Source organism: Lissotriton helveticus, chromosome 8, assembly GCF_964261635.1.
Source record: "Lissotriton helveticus chromosome 8, aLisHel1.1, whole genome shotgun sequence".
NCBI classification, from domain to species: Eukaryota; Metazoa; Chordata; class Amphibia; order Caudata; family Salamandridae; genus Lissotriton; species Lissotriton helveticus.
Window position 1 is genome coordinate 504,193,333 of NC_136069.1, and position 21,135 is coordinate 504,214,467.

The window sequence follows — 21,135 nt, forward strand, 5'->3', positions numbered from 1 at the left end:
ACTGGGTGAGGTCCAGTAGCAGAGGGGAAAGTCGTGCCTATGCCACCACACACACTGCACATCTGTGCTCTACCTGTCATTAAGGAGGTCCTGGAAGGGGAGGAGTCCAGCATGACATGATGTCACGTCCTGTGCTGATGGGTGATCAGAAATGAATCCCTCTTGCTTGGCTTCTTCTTTTAAAGACGGGTTTGTTGGGAAAACTAGTAATGTCACTTCCTGCAGAGATGGATGATGGGCAAATCAGTGATGTCATATCCTGTGCAGTTAGATGATAGGAGTTCCAGTGATGCCACTTCCTGCCCTAATGTGTGTTTGGAAATCTTTCCATTAATCATTATCTCCTGATCAAGAGAGATTATTACTCTCACATTACTATTACATTGTAAACAGTATCTACACTAGCAAATCTTTGCCTATTTTATTTCATTTATTTATTAGTGGTTACACAAACTGGCTACAGCCGCATATTCAATGAAAAAGGAGGAATGAAGAACAAGAAAAAACTGAAGTATATAAAAAAAACAAATACACTGGCTACATAAAATGCCCCTCGTGCATGGCCAGTGAACGAGGAAAAATAAAGAACAAAGACAAAATGGCTACCACACACACAAACACACACACACATGCGTGCACACACACATACATATCCAGAAGATGCACAGTTAAAGGTTACTTTTCTGCATCACTCACATGCCATGTTCCCTTTCAGTGCTGCACAGTGGGGGTACATTGGTGAACCTGGTCTTTGGCAAAATCCTGTGTCCATCACAACATGCAGACTACTCGCTGCACCTTCTCTTCACCCAAACTTCCAGCACTTGCCTGCGTATCCTACCAGGGTCATTTCTCAATGAAAGTCTTTTTGTTTTTTTCATAAATTTTGCAGTGATGTGAAAAATATGAGGTTTTTGACAAAATGGTGCCTTTTTTATAGATACACATTGGTGGGCATGTGATTGCAATTTTGATGAAAATCCCATATGTACTGTAGCAAAGTCAATCTTTTAACGCATTTTGCCCATACTGCCCATGTCTGTGGGTGAACCCAGCACTCCCTCTTCCTCACACACCTCTCACTGTTCCCTATATTCTGTCAACAGGATAATTTTCATAGTGGGATTTTGTGCAAAAGCATGATTTTTGAGATAGCGGGAAAATATGATTCCCTCATAATCCAATCATTTTTGTTACTACATTAATAAAGCCCCAGCAGTACCTTTTTCAGGTCCTAACATCTCAAAAACTACTGTACAAAAATATAGCAAACCAATGAAAGTAGTCTTTCTGAGTAATGTTCTACTGTAATGCCAAGATTGGCGTAAGTTTATTCAGTGTTTCTTGTTCTAGGTACAAGCAACATTTCTTCTGGAAGCTAAAAGGAAAAAAACAACATATTTGGCTCCCCCTTCAGCATATTTTCCCCTGCATGGAACTTCGATCTACATGAAATTTGGTTTGCTGAATCTTAACTGACTACTTTAGGCAAATGCAAAATGTGCAGATCTGCTGTTCACGAGGTTGAAAGGGATCGGCAAATAAAAAAAAAAAAAGCCTTTTAAATGGAAAGTGCGGCAGAACTATGAATGAACCACAAACACATGCATTTATATATATATTACCTACTGGCGGTCGACAGTAGATAGTTATAGTTAGGACCTATTATCCATAGGGAATCCGCAACATTCTATTCCCAATAACTTTGGCGCCGATTGATGAATCTTTGCGAAATTTTCCAAACTTTTGGCCAACTCTGGTCTGCTCCTATCCTGAAAGTTATGGGATGATTCGTCAAGCGGTGCTGAGAAAAAAGGGGGGTCCCAAAACGTGTTTTCCCCATGCAATTTCCCATAGGACCTTTAGCCACAGCTACAGCCCAAACTGCCAAACTGAATTACGCCAAATTTGGCAAAAATTTAGTCCTCAGTTCATACTTGTGCCTTTTGCTAAAATTGTGTCAATCTGTTCAGTAGTTCCTGAGAAAATTACAGTTAAAAGCATTTATAAATCTATGGCCTCGATGAATCCGCGCACCCTGAGCGCACCATGAGCGCACATTAAGGGTACCCTTCCAATCACGCGCTGAATGCTAATTGCCTGTCAAGTGGTTGTCAACATTCGAAACCAGGAACTGTTGGCAGCCATTTTGTGCCCGGTAGAAGCGAGTCTGAAGAAGTCAGTGGAACAAGTGTGCAAAACGTATAAAGGGGGCGGGGTAGAAATATCCTGATCCTCTAGGCCTACTTAGAGAGTCCCAGAAGGACCCCCAGGGCCCCTAATTATTATTATTTTTTTTTAAAGTCCCGACAGGTGCGTGTTGGGTGTGCGGACTCTGCCGCAAAAAAAAAACCACAATAGAACTGAGCTTTTTTATAATTAGTCCCCATGGGGCAAAATACCGGGGGCAAAATTATTAAATTTTATGAGGGGCCCAGAGGGACCCCGCCAGCCTTGGGGATCGTCAACCCCGGGGCTGGTGGGGATAGGGGCCGAAGGTCCCCAAAGCAGCAGGGACACCCACCCCCTGGGGCTTTATGTATTGTGGGAGGGGGACTGCGTGGCCCCCCTCCTGGAGCACTGGAGGGCCCGTCACCCCTTAAGGCTACCAAAAAAAATGGTTGGAGGGCTGCAAGGTCTCCAAAGCCCTGGTGACCACCATTCCCAGGGGCTTTATGCATTGTGGGAGGGCCGGTTCCTGCAGTGTCCCGGGGTGTCCATCCCACCCTCCTATAGCGAGAAAATCTGTTCTCTCTTTCAAAATCTAAATCAGATTGCTTTTTCACATGGGGAGCTGCATGTTAGTAGCTCCCCATGTGGAAAAGCAATGCCGGCTCCCAAACGCATAGAAGTTGTGCACCAAAGGCACTGAAGTCGCACACCCTACAGATTATGAGTCGTGCATTCAGCATGTGCACACCAGGGGGCCGCACTGAGCGCTACGGTGGGTGCGTGACTTCTAATTTTAACATGACAAAATAGCCCCTATCAGTAATATCTAATATCCCCAGGGACTCTATCCCCCGGGTCTTATAAAAAATGTTGGGGACCGTGGGGGGAGCCACAATGCCCCCACAGTCCCGCTGGCTCCCCGCGTCCTTTGGGAGCCGGCATTGTTTTTCCACAGGGGGAGATGCTAACTTGCATGTGGAAAAGCAATCTGGTTTGGATATTGAAAGTGAGAACAGATTTCTCTGCTTTCAAAATCCAAACAAAGGGGCATATTATCAAGCAGGGAGATAACAATTATTGCTGTTTTAATGGGCTTGATAATATGGCCTTGTGAATTCCAATAGAAACCCATGTTTTGGTGTGAACATGGGCTTCTATTGGAAAGTGGCGCAAGGGTGTTGTAAATCTGGTTTGCATTTTGAAAGAGAGAGCAGGGTGCATCTGTAGGGTAAGTGCAGGTTAGTGTAGGGGTAACAATTACTATTCTAACTCTAATTCTAACTCTGTAGGGTAAGTGCATGTTAGTGTAGGGGTTACAATTACTATTCTAACTCCAGGGGGGTGCATCTGTGTGGTCTGTGCTGGATAGTGTATGAGTAACAATTACTATTGCAAATCCAGGGGGTTGCATCTGTGGGGTATTTGCTGGATAGTGTACGAGTAACAATTAAAGGAGTTAAAGGAGAAGGAGACACGCACTTTCACGGTCAACCTGGACAAACAGAAAGTGACGAGAGATGATTTCCGATGTGTTTAGCCTTGAGAGACTGGTTAATCATTAAATGAGGTGGATTACTGACATAATATCGACTGACAAAATATTGACTACCCAAAATATCGAGGAAAAAATATCTACAGACAAAATATCGAGTTTGTATGTACAAACAGGTAAGTACAAAAATATCGAGTACAAAATATCGTTTACAAAAATATAGTTTTAAAAAATATTGACTTTATTAAAAACAGTGTTAAATTAAATTAAAATGTAAAATTAATTACTAAAATATACTTACAAATACTTAAATTAAATTATAATAATGAAATATTTAATAAAAGTTATAAAAAAAAATAACAATCATATTTGTTAAAACACATATATATATATATTAACATAATATAATTAAATAATATCCAATATTATTAACGTACAATAGCAAAATGTAAAAAATACTATTCCCACTCCAGTGGGTGCAACAGTGATGAAAGCGTTGGATAGCGTAGGGGTAAAAAATACTATTCCCACTCCAGTGGGTGCAACAGTAGGGAAAGCGTTGGATAGCATAGGGGTAAAAATTACTATTCCCACTCCAGTGGGTGCAACAGTAGGGAAAGCGTTGGATAGCGTAGGGGTTAAAATTACTATTCCAACTCCAAATAGTGCAACAGTAGGGAAAGCGTTGGATAGCGTAGGGTTTAAATTACTATTCCCACTCCAAAGAGTGCAACAGTAGGGAAAGCGTTGGATAGCGTAGGGGTTTAAATTACTATTCCCACTCCAAAGAGTGCAACAGTAGGGAAAGCGTTGGATAGCGTAGGGGTTTAAATTACTATTCCCACTCCAGTAGGTGCAACAGTAGGGAAATCGTTGGATAGCGTAGGGGTTTAAATTACTATTCCAACTCCAAAGAGTGCAACAGTAGGGAAAGCGTTGGATAGCGTAGGGGTTTAAATTACTGTTCCCACTCCAAAGAGTGCAGCAGTAGGGAAAACATTGGATAGCGTAGAGGTAAAAATTACTATTTCCACTCCAGTGAGTGCAACAGTAGGGAAAGCGTTGGATAGCATAGGGGTAAAAATTACTATTCCCACTCCAGTGGGTGCAACAGTAGGGAAAGTGTTAGATAGCATAGGGGTAAAAATTACTATTCCCACTCCAGTGGGTGCAACAGTAGGGAAAGTGTTGGATAGCGTAGGGGTAAAAATTACTATTCCCACTCCAGTGGGTGCAACAGTAGGGAAAGCGTTGGATCGCGTAGGGGTAAAAATTACTATTCCCACTCCAAAGTGTGCAACAGTAGGGAAAGCGTTGGATAGAGTAGTGGTAAAAATTACTATTCCCACTCCAGTGGGTACAAAAGTAGGGAAAGCGTTGGATAGCGTAGGGGTTAAAATTACTATTCCCACTCCAGTGAGTGCAACAGTAGGGAAAGTGTTGGATAGCGTAGGGGTCAAAATTACTATGCCCACTCCAGTGGGTGCAATAGTAGGGAAAGAGTTGGATAGCGTAGGGGTTTAAATTACTATTCCCACTCCAAAGAGTGCAAAAGTAGGGAAAGCGTTGGATAGCGTAGGGGTTTAAATTACTATTCCCACTCCACTGGGTGCAACAGTAGGGAAAGTGTTGGATAGCGTAGGGGTTAAAATTACTATTCCCACTCCAGTGAGTGCATCAGTAGGGAAAGTGTTGGATAGCGTAGGGGTAAAAATTACTATTCCCACTCCAGTGGGTGCAACAGTAGGGAAAGTGTTGGATAGCGTAGGGGTAAAAATTACTATTCCCACTCCAGTGGGTGCAACAGTAGGGAAAGCGTTGGATCGCGTAGGGGTAAAAATTACTATTCCCACTCCAAAGAGTGGAACAGTAGGGAAAGCGTTGGATAGCGGAGGGGTAAAAATTACTATTCCCACTCCAGAGAGTACAACTGTAGCGAAATTAAATACCTCATATATTATATCAATAAATATAAATTAATATGTATAAAAAATTAATTAAAAGTAATTACGAATTAAATAGAATATAATAATTAATCAATTAAAATTACAAAATAAACTTAATTATTACAATTATTTAACTATTAATACAAATTAATTACAAATTAACAATTAATAATTTAACATTTAAAAATTAATTTACAATAATTTCTAATTAAATTCAATAAATTGAATTTGATTTATTTAATTAATTATAAATACATTACTTCCCATCCTATTCCCCTATAAACCCACAACCCACTACAGAAAATAAATTATTAAATTGACATAATTAGCAATTAATCAATTAAATTAAATTAATTAGTAATTCAAATTTAATTATTACCCATAAAAAATTAATTAACAATTATTTCTACAACAATACCAATAAATATGTTTGCATATTTAATTAATTACAAATAAATTACTTCCCACCCAGTTCCCCTATAAACCCACAACCCGCTACAGAAAATACATTAGAAAAATTAACATAATTAACAATTAATCAATTAATTTAAATTAATTGCCAATTAAAATTTAATTAATTACCAAATATAAATTAATTAACAAATAATTAAAAATTAATAACAATAAATAAATTTACATATTTAATTAATTATTATTAAATTACTTCCCACCCTATTCCCCTATAAACCCACAACCCGCTACAGAATTAAATAACGCAAACATTTAAAAAATTTAAATCTCTTTAATTATTATTATTTATAACATAAATACACACTTTTCACACATATAATAACATAAAAAACACTCTAAAAAATTCAATATTATTAAAACTTAGATAATTTTAATAACCTATATTATATACTTTGATATTTTAACTGTCTATATTTTTAACAGTGGATATTACTTTACTTACCTTAAAAACGATATTTTTGATGTATATATTCTGTCCAGTCGATATTTTGTCCAGTCGATATTTAAAACTCGATATTATGTCCAGTCGATATTTTGGAGTCGATATTTTGACTGTTCACCAAATGGGGTCTGGCAGATAAGTGCGTACTTATTCTGCAAGAAGCCTTTCAGTGTCTTGGGAAAGCAAGTCATCCTCAATAATTCTCATCGCACCACACTTGTTATGCAAATGTCGCACATGTTCTTTTTAACTTTGAAAGTGAAGTAAGGAGCGACAGACAGTGGTGAAACGTAAGTCATGTGATTGATCGCTAATGCAGCGATAATGTTATCGTCGTGACTGATAATTTTCCCATTCATTTTTTAAATTGTTGATTATACTTTACCTCGTAAACTTTATTTAATCAAACACGCTTGTGTTTTATTCAAAAGCATTCTTTTTAACTACCCTTTATATTGTTATTATTTATTGTAAGCAACAATTGCCTCCTCCTGCATGTACTTGCAAGGTCACCTGATTTGCTCGTATGTTAAAAACAGAAACTTTCTACATCTCTTTTTCATTGGTTGTGAAGCATTGTAAGAAGACGTATTACTGACCAATCCCTTTCCTTGCGCAGATTTTCAAAAACATTTGATTGGCTGTTGTGTGGTTAACTGTACCTTCCTGATCCTAATTTTGATTGGCTTGTTTTTTCTATGTGATGTTACGAGACCCTCACCATGTACGTAGCTCCTTTTGTGACGCACTTTATTTTACAATGTGTTTCAAAAACTAGTTGTGGGAGGGTGTTTTCAACTTAAACTGTGTACTCTGCTTATGAGTTTGTTGACTGTAAAGGTATTTAGAAATATTATTCTATTTTCTATTGTATCATAACTGTGCTGACTTTTTTCCTTTAGCGTGGAGTACTTTGTCCTTTCATTAAATGTATAGTTCTTCAAAGAATCCTTGATAGAAAAATGCACAAGTTTTCAAAATATTTTTATTGAGTCTTTTATATTCATCACATGGGTGAAATGCAAAATCTTTTTTTCATTCATTGGTATCACGTGTTGGACCACATTTTTTTTATTTTATCATAAGCACTCATTTCTTAAGTTTACATTATATAAGTGTTGCCCTTCATCTTTATTTTAATGTTAGGGCTTTTTTTAATTTCAGATAAAGTACATTTCATGTCATTATTACATTTTACAATAATTTTCAAAAATTTAAAGCATTTACATTAACTGAAACTCAGCTAAGCGATGAGGGAATTGACGTGTGCACAGTGAGATGTTTTTAACACATTATTTATATTACCAACACAATTTTTTACTAGTTTCTTGACACAACTACTGGGAGTGGCCCACCGCAAAAAAAACACAAAAAAGATACATGAACAATTTGACCCAAGGAGTGTCCAAATTAACGTTGTAAATATTCTAAAGCATACATTTCTGCTATGTATTAGAAGAAAAAAGCTCCAAGCAGGCTTGCTTCGTCACTTCATCAAAAAGTCTTTTTATTTTCAATTCTTCATCATATCCATTTGTGTCGACGAATACATTTTCATTGATTCAATTGACTTTTCAAATAATACAATTTTCCAACCGCTACAGCCTACACGTTTCGTCCCATCTGGGACATCATCAGGGCTGTAAAAAAAAAAATATATATATATATATAAGAAAAAACAAAATAACCAAAATGATCTCATTATATCAAAAAAGTCCCCTTGCTAGTACTCAAGCTCTTACTTCATCCTGCATATATACCATTCTGAAACTCTGCCTTATATTTAACATTTCAACATGGCCTACCTATATACCATTCTGAGAGCACATCCACATTTTAAGGATTTACAGAAAAACTTTCAGGGTGGGATTAAATTTATATACAACACAAAAAAACAAAACCATCTCAGTTTCTACTGATTCATATTTCACCCCACATTACAAAAACACTTTCATGGTGGGAATAAGTGTATATACAACAAGAAAAACAAAACCATCTCAGTTTCTACCTTTACATGAATGTCTCGACATTACATACTTCTGAAGTCAATTACATCATAATTGAATTAAACTGGTTATTTCTTAACACCAACCCCGTGTGATCGCCCTATATAGCCCCCTCACCTCAGACAAATTACTTCGTCGTTTTCAATAATTCAAAAAGTCCTCATCGGATCCTGATATTCCTCTTGATTGTTTTTTGAACTTTCCCTATAATTGACAAAAATGTATCTTAACTTGACATGTGTAATAATTCACTAGCCCACCGTTTCTACATTGCCGGCTCGCAAGCGATGTAAGGCAAAAAAAGGGAACTCCATTAAGACTCTTTAAGTTGAACGGGACTCACCTAAGATTCTATGGTGACTATATACACTATCTTCATTTTTTTGCACTTGTAATCCGAACGCAATATATAGTATATTATGCCGAATGGGATCATCCCAGTGAAGTCACTGTGGAAACATGTACTTGTCAATGCTCCAATTTCTCATTTTCTCCTGTATTTGTAAAGCCAATTAGGCCAATATAACTATTGAACCCAAATATAATAAATATTATGTTTTATATGTCCCATCTTTTATTGAATACCTGCAATTAGTCCCACTGAATAGCTGCAATTCTTATGTATTAATAAATAATACGTAACTTCCACCCCTGTCCTATGTAGGATGCTCACCTCTATTACCAGTTCGGCAATATGTTCTCATATTCCCATCACTATTACTTATTGAATTAAAAAATAGTGTAATTTCTCTTACAAAATCATTTTTGCTCACTGTTTTTATTTAAGGTCACTATTTTCCTCTAAAACAGAGACCAATGTTATCTTATAGTCTACTTAACTTATTAAACTTGATTCCAACTATTTGTTAACGCTAATTCCTTACCTTTCTTTCTTCGTTTATTATAGTGCTAGTCCCTTGTTAATTTTCAAAATCATTCCACTTTCATAGAATTTCCTGAGATGATATCCTGCCACTCGTTCCAAGCATCCTTAAAAAGACAAGAGCAAAAGACGTTTTTTACAAACGCACTCCACCCTGTCAAATTGTCATTGTAATCCAGCTCTCTTTATCAATCCATTTTACCTCGTTATTGGTGTCCCACTCTAAGTATCCTTCCTGTCCGACTGCCGGTACGATAATTCCGTCATCAAAGTTCCTCAGTTCCCCCTCATTACTTATCCACCTAAGTGACCAATCATCTTTGACCAAATGTTCCCGCCACAAGAAACCCCTCTCTTCAATACAGGTTCCCTCTCCGGTCCGCATACTTAACCCGTGCCGGAAATATTACCTATTGTTTCCTGTTAGGTATAAAAAACCAATCACAGTCGAAATGCATTTTCGCTAGTCTGGCCTCCAACCGGAAACTAATGCAATTCTTTCCTGTTGGTGCTAGCAACCAATCAGAAGAGCCCACTATATTTTATGTTAGTCGCATTTCCTCCAATACCGTATTATGTTCGAAAAGACGGTATTTTTAAAGTATCCCATGTTATAAACAAACCATGCAATTTTCATCAATATTGTCACCGAAAAATGATTAATTAATCTAGGCAACAGCGCGAGTTGAGCTATTTACCTGATCTTATAGAGGGAAGACTACATTACTTTGTGTAAATTACAAAAAACTCCTTTCCTTCGACAGCAAACTCGATTACGCTGCACTTAGAAATATTACCTATTGTTTCCTGTTAGGTATAGAAAACCAATCACAGTCGAAATGCGTTTTCGCTAGTCTGGCCTCCAACCGGAAACTAATGCAATTGAATGAATGAATGAATGAATGAATGAAATGAATGAAATTTAATTTATATAATGCTCAAACTTAGCCCAACGGGCATCAATTCTTTCCTGTTGGTGCTAGCTACCAATCAGAAGAGCCCACTATATTTTATGTTAGTCGCATTTGATTTGATTAAAATTTATAATGCGCAAAACAATAACCCGTAGGTATCAAGGCGCCTAACAATCACATCAAAGTTGAAATATACATCCCTACGCATAGGCTTGCAGGAAGAGGCGAGTTTTTAAAGCCCTTTGAAATTTCTGGAGGGAAGGTAGGGATCTAAGATCAAGCGGAAGATCATTCCACCATTTGGGGGCCAAGGTGGAGAAGGCCCTGCCACCCCACTTAGATCTTCGAATCCGGGGGACTGTCAGGAGCAGTTTCCCGGAGGAACGCAGGTTCCTTCCTGGAATATAGTGGGATAAGATGGACCCAACTCCAGTGTCACTTTGTTTTGCAATGGCTCTATAGGTCATGCATAAGACCTTGAACCGGACTCGATGTTCTACCGGTAGCCAATGCAGCGCTTTCCTGGCCGACGTGGCCGAAGAGCGTCTAGGAGCATCTAGAGCAAATCTGGCTGTGGCATTTTGGACTACCTGTAAGCGCTGCAGGAGGCTCCTCCAATACCGTATTATGTACGAAAAGACAGGATTTTTAAAGTATCCCATGTTATAAACAAACCATGCGATTTTAATCAATATTGTCACCGAAAAATGATTAATTAATCTAGGCAACAGCGCGAGTTGAGCTATTTACCTGATCTTATAGAGGGAAGACTACATTACTTTGTGTAAATTACAAAAAACTCCTTTCCTTCAACAGCAAATTCGATTACGCTGCACTTAGATAACCTCTAGACAGCTATAAAATGCGCATTTACTAAGTATTGACCCCATTCAAGTCGCCCTATTTATCAAGTAAATATGTATATCAAAATTTGCCAAACTATTTAGTACTTTACAAACATACAATGTTACAGCTCCACATAATTCACTATACCACTATTTAGGACAAACCGAACAATTACTACACGTGTTCCCTCTAATGATCAGGTTTCGTGTAACAACCCATCATAAGTATTTTAGTATTATCCTTTTACATCACTATGGCCCTACACAACATTTTATCCTGAGCCTCCAAAGTCTGGCACTTTACCATACACCCTATAATGAGAGCATCCCGGCACTCTTGATGCATAAAATAAACACCCAACTCAAGCACTGACAGAATTTGTGGACATTTTTCTAAAACCCTTAGTTTGTAACTTACCCTCATACATAAAGGACACAATGGATGTCCTGAATAAATTGGAAAATGTCACATGGGAAGAAGGAATGAGCCTTGTCACACTTGATGTGGTAGGGCTTTATACTTGCATTAACAATGAAAAAGGAGAAATAGCATTAAAACACTTTTTAGGACAAAGAAGTGCCAGTCTAATTGAACATTCGGATATGATTGTGGCAATGAGCTCCATAATATTGAATAATAATTTCTTTCTCTTCCAGAACGAGTGGTACCACCAAATCAGGGGCACGGCGATGGGCTCCAGGTTTGCTCCTTTGTATGCCTACCTGTTCATGGGTTGGTACGAGAGGGAACATGCCTGGAGCCCAGGAGCCGCTAAATGGACCGATTTTATTTTGTTCTGGGGTCGTTTTATTGACGACATTTGAATTCTTTGGAGGGGAACACAAAGAGACATGGAGGATTATTTAAATTTATTCAATGACAATGCCTTCAATGTTACTCTAACAATGAATTTTCAATGGAAAAGGATTGAGTATCTGGATGTGGAACTATTGTGGAGGGAGAGTCTATTAAGAGTAAATTGTACAGAATAGTCACAGCCACTAATTCCATTTTGAGGGCAGATAGTGCGCACCCAGCATCAGTCATTAACGGCATACCATTCGGTGAAATGGTAAGAATTAGAAGAAATTGTAGTACAGAGCAGAATTTTAATGAGGAGATAAATAAACTTTGTGTCAGACTAAAATCACGGGGCTATCAGAAAAAAGTGCTGGATAAGGCCTTGGACAAGTTTGCTCAGATTGAATCAGATTCAAAGAAACACTACACTAATTCCTAAGACTAAACAGGTAACCAAAAGGCCACTGGCTTTTATCACTACTTATAATATCGACAAAGATAGGATCTATAGGCTTCTAAAGAAAAACTCGCATTTGCTAATGGGGGTACCAGGTTTGTTGGGGAACATAGGAGAGGCTCCTAAAATAATTTACAGAAGAATTCCAACAATAGGGAACCTAATAATGAGAAATTACATCCAACCAAAACAAAGAACGAAGATTGGTTGGATGCTTACCCCACCAAAAGGGTTTTTGACGTGTGGAACATGCAACATTTGCTCTTTGGGCATCAATCGCATTAAGGAGTTTAGATACAACAGTGCGAAAACCCATCAAATATGGGAATTTATTGATTGTAACAGCACAGGAGTAGTGTATGTGTTGATTTGTGCATGTAAAAAACGTTACATTGGGAGCACTAAGAAAACACTGAAGATCCGCATACAGGAGCATAGACGTGCCATTTTGAATCAAGATCCAAAATCACCCATCTTTTTGCACATTAAGGAATGCCATAATACTTGTAGGGAATTTCGATTTCATGTCATACAGAAGATAGAACAGAGTGCAAGAGAAGGAGACTGGGAACTGTTGATCAGAAAGGAAGAAGCCAGATGGATAAGCCCTTGTAGAGCAGTCAAAGAGGGGTTAAACAGTGACTCTGAACTCCATTACTTTCTATAGGCTTTTTCTTTTGGGAAGCAGCACCTTTCGAATAATCTATTTCAAGCAGGAATGTGTAATCGTTGAGAGTAGGATGTTTATTTTATGCATCAAGAGTGCTGGGATGCTCTCATTGTAGGGTTTATGGTAAAGTGCCAGACTTTGGAGGCTCAGGATAAAAAGTTGTGTAGGGCCATAGTGATGTAAAAGGATAATACTAAAATACTTATGATAGGATGTTACACGAAACCTGATCATTAGAGGGAACACGTGTAGTAATTGTTCGGTTTGTCTTAAATAGTGGTATAGTGAATTATGTGAATTATGTGGAGCTGTAACATTGTATGTTCGTAAAGTACTAAATAGTTTGGCAAATTTTGATATACATATTTACTTGATAAATAGGGCGACTTGAATGGGGTCAATACTTAGTAAATGCGCATTTTATAGCTGTCTAGAGGTTATCTTAGTGCAGCGTAATCAAATTTGCTGTCGAAGGAAAGGAGTTTTTTGTAATTTACACAAAGTAATGTAGTCTTCCCTCTATAAGATCAGGTAAATAGCTCAACTCGCGCTGCTGCCTAGATTAATTAATCATTTTTCGGTGACAATATTGATTAAAATCGCATGGTTTGTTTATAACATGGGATACTTTAAAAATCCTGTCTTTTCGTACTTAATACGGTATTGGAGGAAATGCGACTAACATAAAATATAGTGGGCTCTTCTGATTGGTAGCTAGCACCAACAGGAAAGAATTGATGCCCGTTGGGCTAAGTTTGCGCATTATATAAATTAAATTTCATTCATTTCATTCATTCATTCATTCATTCATTCATTCAATTCCATTAGTTTCCGGTTGGAGGCCAGACTAGCGAAAACGCATTTCGACTGTGATTGGTTTTCTATACTTAACAGGAAACAATAGGTAATATTTCCGGCGCGGGTTAAGTATGCAGACCGGAGAGGGAACCTGTATTGAAGAGAGGGGTTTCTTGTGGCGGGAAAATTGGGTCAAAGATGATTGGTCACTTAGGTGGATAAGTAATGAGGGGAAACTGAGGGACTTTCTCAACGGAATTATCCTACCGGCTGTCTGACAGGAAGGATGCTTAGAGTGGGACACCAATAACGAGGTAAAATGGATTGATAAAGCGATTACAATGACAATTTGACAGGGTGGAGCGCGTTTGTAAAAAACGTCTTTTGCTCTTGTCTTTTTAAGGATGCTTGGAACGAGTGGCAGGATATCATCTCAGGAAATTCTATGAAAGTGGAATGGTTTTGAAAATTAACAAGGGACTAGCACTATAATAAACGAAGAAAGAAAGGTAAGGAAATAGCGTTAATAAATAGTTGGAATCAAGTTGGTTGAGATGGTTTTGTTTTTTCGTTTTGTATATAAATTTAATCCCACCCTGAAAGTTTTTCTGTAAATCCTTAAAATGTGGATGTGCTCTCAGAATGGTATATAGGCAGGCCATGTTGAAATGTTAAATATAAGGCAGTGTTTCAGAATGGTATATATGCAGGATGAAGAAAGAGCTTGAGTACTAGCAAGGGGACTTTTTTGATATAATGAGATCATTTTGGTTATTTAGTTTTTTCGTATATATTTTTTATTTGGTTACAGCCCAGATGGGACGAAATGCGTAGGCTGTAGCGGCTGTAGCGGTTGGAAAATTGTATTATTTGAAAAGTCAATTGAATCAATGAGAATGTATTCGTCAACACAAATGGATATGATGAAGTAATGAAAATAAAAAGACTTTTTGATGAAGTGACGAAGCAAGCCTGCTTTGAGCTTTTTTCTTCTAATACATATCAGAAATTTATGCTTTAGAATATTTAAAACGTTAATTTGGACACTCCTTGGATCAAATTGTTCATGCATTTACATTAACATTTGAAGACACACTTATATATATTTTTTTTAAAGTGCTTGCGAAGATAATCCTCCTGTTCTTCACGAGTGAAAATTGGTAAAAGCACTACTCAGTATAAATACTTTGATCTCATTTTCACTGTAGAAGCTAAAGAGTATTTTCCTTTATTGTAAAGTATTTCCTTTTTGCGTTGAAAGTGTATTTATAGTAAATTTTTCAATCATTAAGAAATACTTGCATACAAAAAAAAATCCTCTGTTGAATGTCATTCAACTCCACTTGAATGATCATAAAGTTGAATGTAAATTAAAATATACATTAATAATATGATCCTTCTGTGGAAATGAAGGATAAACTCAAGATGATGCCATCTTTCCTAATCACTACCTTGCACATAGTAATTCCTTAATCAACCTATATTTCTTGTAATGGTTCTTTCGTCAACTCATTATTATATTCCATTTCACCTTAAACATAGTACATTTAATAACCATTTAAATATTATTGCTTTCTTTTTAAAAAATATCAAACATATACCCATTTATATATTTTCCTCTGTTCGATATTCTTTCCTTCCTGCGTCGAAATTCATCCAACTTCTCTAGAGGGAACATAATGTTTTATGTGTTTTTAAATATACATTAACAATATGTTCCCTCTGAGGAAATGAGATGTTCTCAAGATGCTTCCGCAGCCCCGAATCATTACCTTGCTCGTAGTTTCTATGCCCGTATTGATTCTCTGAAACTAAACTAATCATCCCACGGGTGTGGTTTATATACTTTTCGGTTACTTAACAGTCTATGGGTCAATTTATTGCTCCTCCCACTTTTAACTCACATTTTTCAGTTGACAGATGTACTCATTTCCACTGTTTTAGTACATCAGGCGTTTATGTAAACGTGCCTCTTTCCATACTTTTTGACTTACATATAACTTCTAAAATGCTTTATTTAAATTTGTATTGTTTATAAAAAGCATTTCTATAGGCTACTTTTTTTAATACGAGTATTAACATTCAGTCCCCTTTTTTTTCGAATTATTATTCTAGTAATTTCTCTTTTTTTAAACTTTTTTTAATATTCTTCATTACCCTAAACCCAATTTTTTCCCCGCATCCCATGTCAGAGATACTGTCTATTAAACTTTGAGTATTCTAATTTATATCCGAGTATTAATTTATTTAATTCCATTACTCCGAGTTTTAATACATTTAGTTTTCTAATATTTTTAATCTTTCTTTATACACCTCAAGGAATACTGTTATTTGTCTATAATCACTCTGTGAATCAGTGTCCATTTGGGAAAATGGAGAGAGAATGATTTGGTTGGTTGATGTGTTTGCAGATTCATGAGTACATGTACTGTTGTAGTGAGTTTGTCTTTAGGGCATGTAGTGCTTGAAACTCCTATGCACTATGCATGTAGTAGTCTAACGACCTTCACACTTGTGTTTCAGGCCTACGATTCCCATAGTTATTCTTTCAGTAGCATGTAGTAATCCTTTCAGTGAAGTCGAACTGAGACTGTTATTTGTCTAGAATCACACTGAGTCAGTGTTCATTTGGGAAAATTGAGAGAGAATGATTTGGTTGGTTGATGTCTTTGCAGTTACATAAGTATATGTACTCTTGCATTATGTATGTAGTGGTGTAACCACTTGCACATTTGTGCTTCAGGCCTACAATTCCCCAGTCACTATCCATATACTCCAGCAAACACAGTGTGACTGATGTTACAATCCCATATTGACTCTTTCAGTACCATGTAGTAATTCATTCACTAAAGTAAAAGTCAACCAATTAAGAATTCACCCAGTGTCTTTCCTTATATTACTGTAATCATTCAGTCAGTAAGCATGTACTCATGCAGTGAGCCATGCTTTAGGGACTGTAGTGCTTTAAAGTGCTATGCATTATGCATGTAGTGGTGTAATGGGGAAACATCCTTAACAACGACATTTTAATAACGACTTACCTGAACAGCGAATCTTGAACAACGACCAATCCTTAACAACGACCATTTTAAACCACGACTTTCCTTAACCACTCCTCCTAACCTGACACGATCTTCGCCCCATGGCATTGCCTCAGCAAAGCTATCATCAGGAAGACGGGCTCTGATGTGCACGGGGAAGCAGTCGGCCTTCATCTTGCCAGCTTTGTAATGCGTGGCACTATATCCGTTCCTGCAACTAGCATCTTAAAAAACATCTGACCTAATAAAAAAAACAATTGAGTGGATCCCGTAATTTATGCAGATTGTTAGTAAATCGCCATCAAAGATACACATCAGATACAAACTATCGGCCTGCGTTCCAAGAGTCAGGGCGTTGGAAGCAGACTAATCGTGTGTGATCTGTGCTTTAAACTGGCAAGGGTGTTTCTGTCATCGGAGCAAAAAAGGTCATTAGCCTTTGAACTGAAATAGAGAGCAGGAGGGCAAAGGCAGCGCTTGGCTTTCTGGTATTACATATAACAGGGGGAAGACCAATCAATCACTTTGTCATAGAACTGCATCACATTAAGAATTAGTTAAAAATAAAACATATCGATGATTACAAGTTTGAACGACTTTAGCTGCTGCCATCCAATCAGTTTGGGGCCAGGGTCAGACAGGCATATTGGGAAATCGAGCAGTGCCAGATGGGTCAGTCTGACAAGTCAGTTTGTGGGTCAGATTAATGGAAGTGTGTGGGCTGCCTTCTTCTCATTAGTTCTTCTCAGTTGGTCATTTTGCGTCACACACAGGTAATTGTTATTACAATACTGCCATCTATTGGCCAGTCACGAGATGTTGTTTTTCGTGGTTAAGGAACTCGTTGTAAATAATGTAGTGGTTTGGCATTCCTCGTTGTTTAGCCTTCGTGGTTGAGGAATTCGTGGTTTAGGCGTTATTTAATCATATATCCGGTGTAATGACCTTCACATGTGTGCTTCGGGACTACAATTCCCCACTCACTATCCATACCAGGGGTCTCCAACCAACCAGTAGTTTTGGAACTCACCAGCACCCTGAAAGTAGTTCTCAGAGGGGAAGCCAACCCAAGCCAATTTCAGACATTCTGTGTATATTAAAGAAGGCAGCACTGCTCATTTTACTACCCTTAAGAGTTATAGACAGCCAAACCAATGGCAGGGCCTGTTGATAACACTCAAACACACACTGGAGTGGCGTATCAATCAATCAATCAGGGATGTATAGAGCGCACTACACACCTGTGAGGGTCTCCAGGCGCTGGGGGAGTGTGTGGGAGGGATTTGTGCAGCTTTGGTCATTCGAAAAGCCAGGTCTTATGGCTCTTCCTGAATACTTTCAGTGTGGGGCTTCATCTGATGCTGAGGGGAGTTCATTTCAGGTCTTGGCCATGATGTAGGAGAAGGGTGTGCCTCTTTTCTTGTTCTGTGGATGCAGAGGATTTCGGCCAAGGTCTGGTCAGCGGAGTGGAGGCTTCTTTTGGGGGTGTAGAAGGAGATTGAGGTATTAGAGTTTGGTGTTGTGGAGGGCTTTAAAGGGTGTGTGTGAGCAGCTTAAAGGTTTCTCTTTTTTTAACGGGGAGCAAGTGGAGTGCTCGTTTATGCTGGGTAACGTTGTCTTGTCGTGGGATGCTGAGGATGAGTCTGGCTGCGGCGTTCTAGACAGTCTGAAGTTTGTTGAGTAGAGTTTTGTTGATTCTGGCATCGAGGGTGTTCCCGTAGTCCAGCCTGCTGAAGATGAGTGCATGGGTGACAGTCTTCTTTGATTCGGGGGGTGGGTCCATTTGAAGGTCTTGCTGAGTATGTAGAGGGTGTTAAAGCATGTGGAAGCTGCAGCATTGGCCTATGGGTCTCTCACATAAAACATGTTTATCCACTTTAAATCTGAGTTGGGGAGACTTACTGCTGTGGTAATTTCGATTGTGGCACACTGCATGTGATGATTTGAATTGTACTTGATTACAAGCATTTAATATGATAAATGTTTTCCTAGCATTCTGCTGAAAACTTCACCTGGAATTTTTGGGTGGTTACTACTGATAATTGTGCTTAGGGTGGTCATAGTGAAATGTTAATACATACCCCCAGCACAACCCCTACACTTTACAAACACCCCTACATGACCCTAAACCCTAAAGCCCTACCCCCAGCATGACCCCCTACACTACCTACACAAACACCACATGCCTGCAGTTTAAGCAGCAGTACAGAGGGAAGCACAGACTTCCAACATATTTATGTACATATGTTGCTTCCCTGTGCTTCGGAAGTAGTTTAGCACAATGTAGCTAAAGAGCTTACAGTGTCATGCTACAGCACTTCCTTATACTTCTGCAGTTATACATTCACCATATACCACAAACACATTCTTTAGTCAATTATGCAGTATGTATACATTTATGTAAACTTTCATACACTAGTATATACATTTAGCTCTTTCTTTAACCAGAGTAGTTAGTTCTAAAAATAACTTTTTTTTGTACTTTTATATATTTTTTGATTTTTTGAATGTTTTTTTTCTTTATTTTGTTTTTTTTTTTAAAGAAAAAAAAGTCAACAGGATGAACAAAACCATGAACTTTGAGGAAATAAAAAAAAAACTAGCATTAATGGTTATCAATTGCTCTGCAAACTAGGTCTACTGATTGCTCTCCATAACAAATTAAACAATTGCACTTCACGCAGTGCATTCTAACTTTCACAAATTAAGGACATATGTCTGGTGGTGATGTTGAAGGTGATGCCCCAGAGGTACATGGTATTGTCGGGGGTGGAGGTGCATTTTGGCGTAGTCTTCTACATTCTTCGTGAGCATAGATTACGGGATGCATAGATTGGAGGTGCTTCCGCATACTAGCAGTGCCACAGGACTATTTCTTATTTGAATCTCCTCTGGACAGTACTGCCTGGCAAATTTTGCATGTTACTTTGGTGGCATTACATTTCTTTTGCCCCCCTGGAAAAGTAAAACATTTCCATACGATGGATGTGTATCTTTCGGAGGGGGAGGTACTGGTCGAAATTGTTCAGCAACAAAATCATCAGAATCAGATGATTCTTGCAGTGCTGTAGCCATTTTTGTGTCCAAAAATCGAAATATTTCGCCGAAATCTCGCGCCCACCGCATTGAACATGTAGATGACATCATACGGAAACGCGCATCCGTGGTGTGGTGTGATTCGTATATGTTGCGTATGCACTTGAAGTCAAGTATTTGTCACATAGCGATTGCGCATGAAAACATGCACCTATCGCACACCCTATGCGGATCCTGCAGAGCAATTGTAAAATGGCAGCTATGTTCCATGCAGTAGTTGAGAAAGGTGTGTTTTGCATGTGCGGCTCCCCAAATAAATTGAAAAAAAGAAAAAAGAAAATATTATAAAAATATATGTAAAAATAAATATATATATATTACATTTAAAAAAAATATATATTAAAAATACGTAATGTACCCTAAAAAATAAGGAATTATCTTTTAAAAAACCTTTGAAATGCACTGAAAAAACCATAGGTTTCAGACAGGTATAGTTAGGAATTATCATTTAAAAAAAACTTAGAAATTCATTGAAAAAACCATAAGTTTCAGGGGTGTTATAGTTAGCTGGACATTTCACTCATACAAAACCATTGAAATTCCTCTGTTATAGTTAGTTGTACTAACCATAACTCTCGCGCCCTCAATCCACTGGTGATGATGTCACATATTACATCAATCATGAAATGGTCTGTGACATCACTGATGACATCACTGATGAAATCTCAAATGACATCACTGGTGACATCATCCATGTGACAATCAGATACACCTCATCATACACTACTATAACCTTTCATCACGCGCTGTAAAATACAGATTACCATATTTCAATCCATTGACACAGCAATACAAGTATCTAAAAACCCACTCAGTAATTCCTAGATCCACACACACATCTCATCACTTACCTATAGATTCACTCATACATGTTGTCAATGATCAATAGAACACTATCAAATATACTTATACAGTTATATTACCATTACACACCAGCACACATCCTATTCAAGTATGCAGTCATCCTACTCACTTCTGCAAACAATATATCTTATTTATATTTACTCAGCTACACACTTCATGTATTCATATAAATAGTAACTCATAGTGCGTTATGAAATCACTATTACAAGTATACAATTATCTATACAGTCACTCAT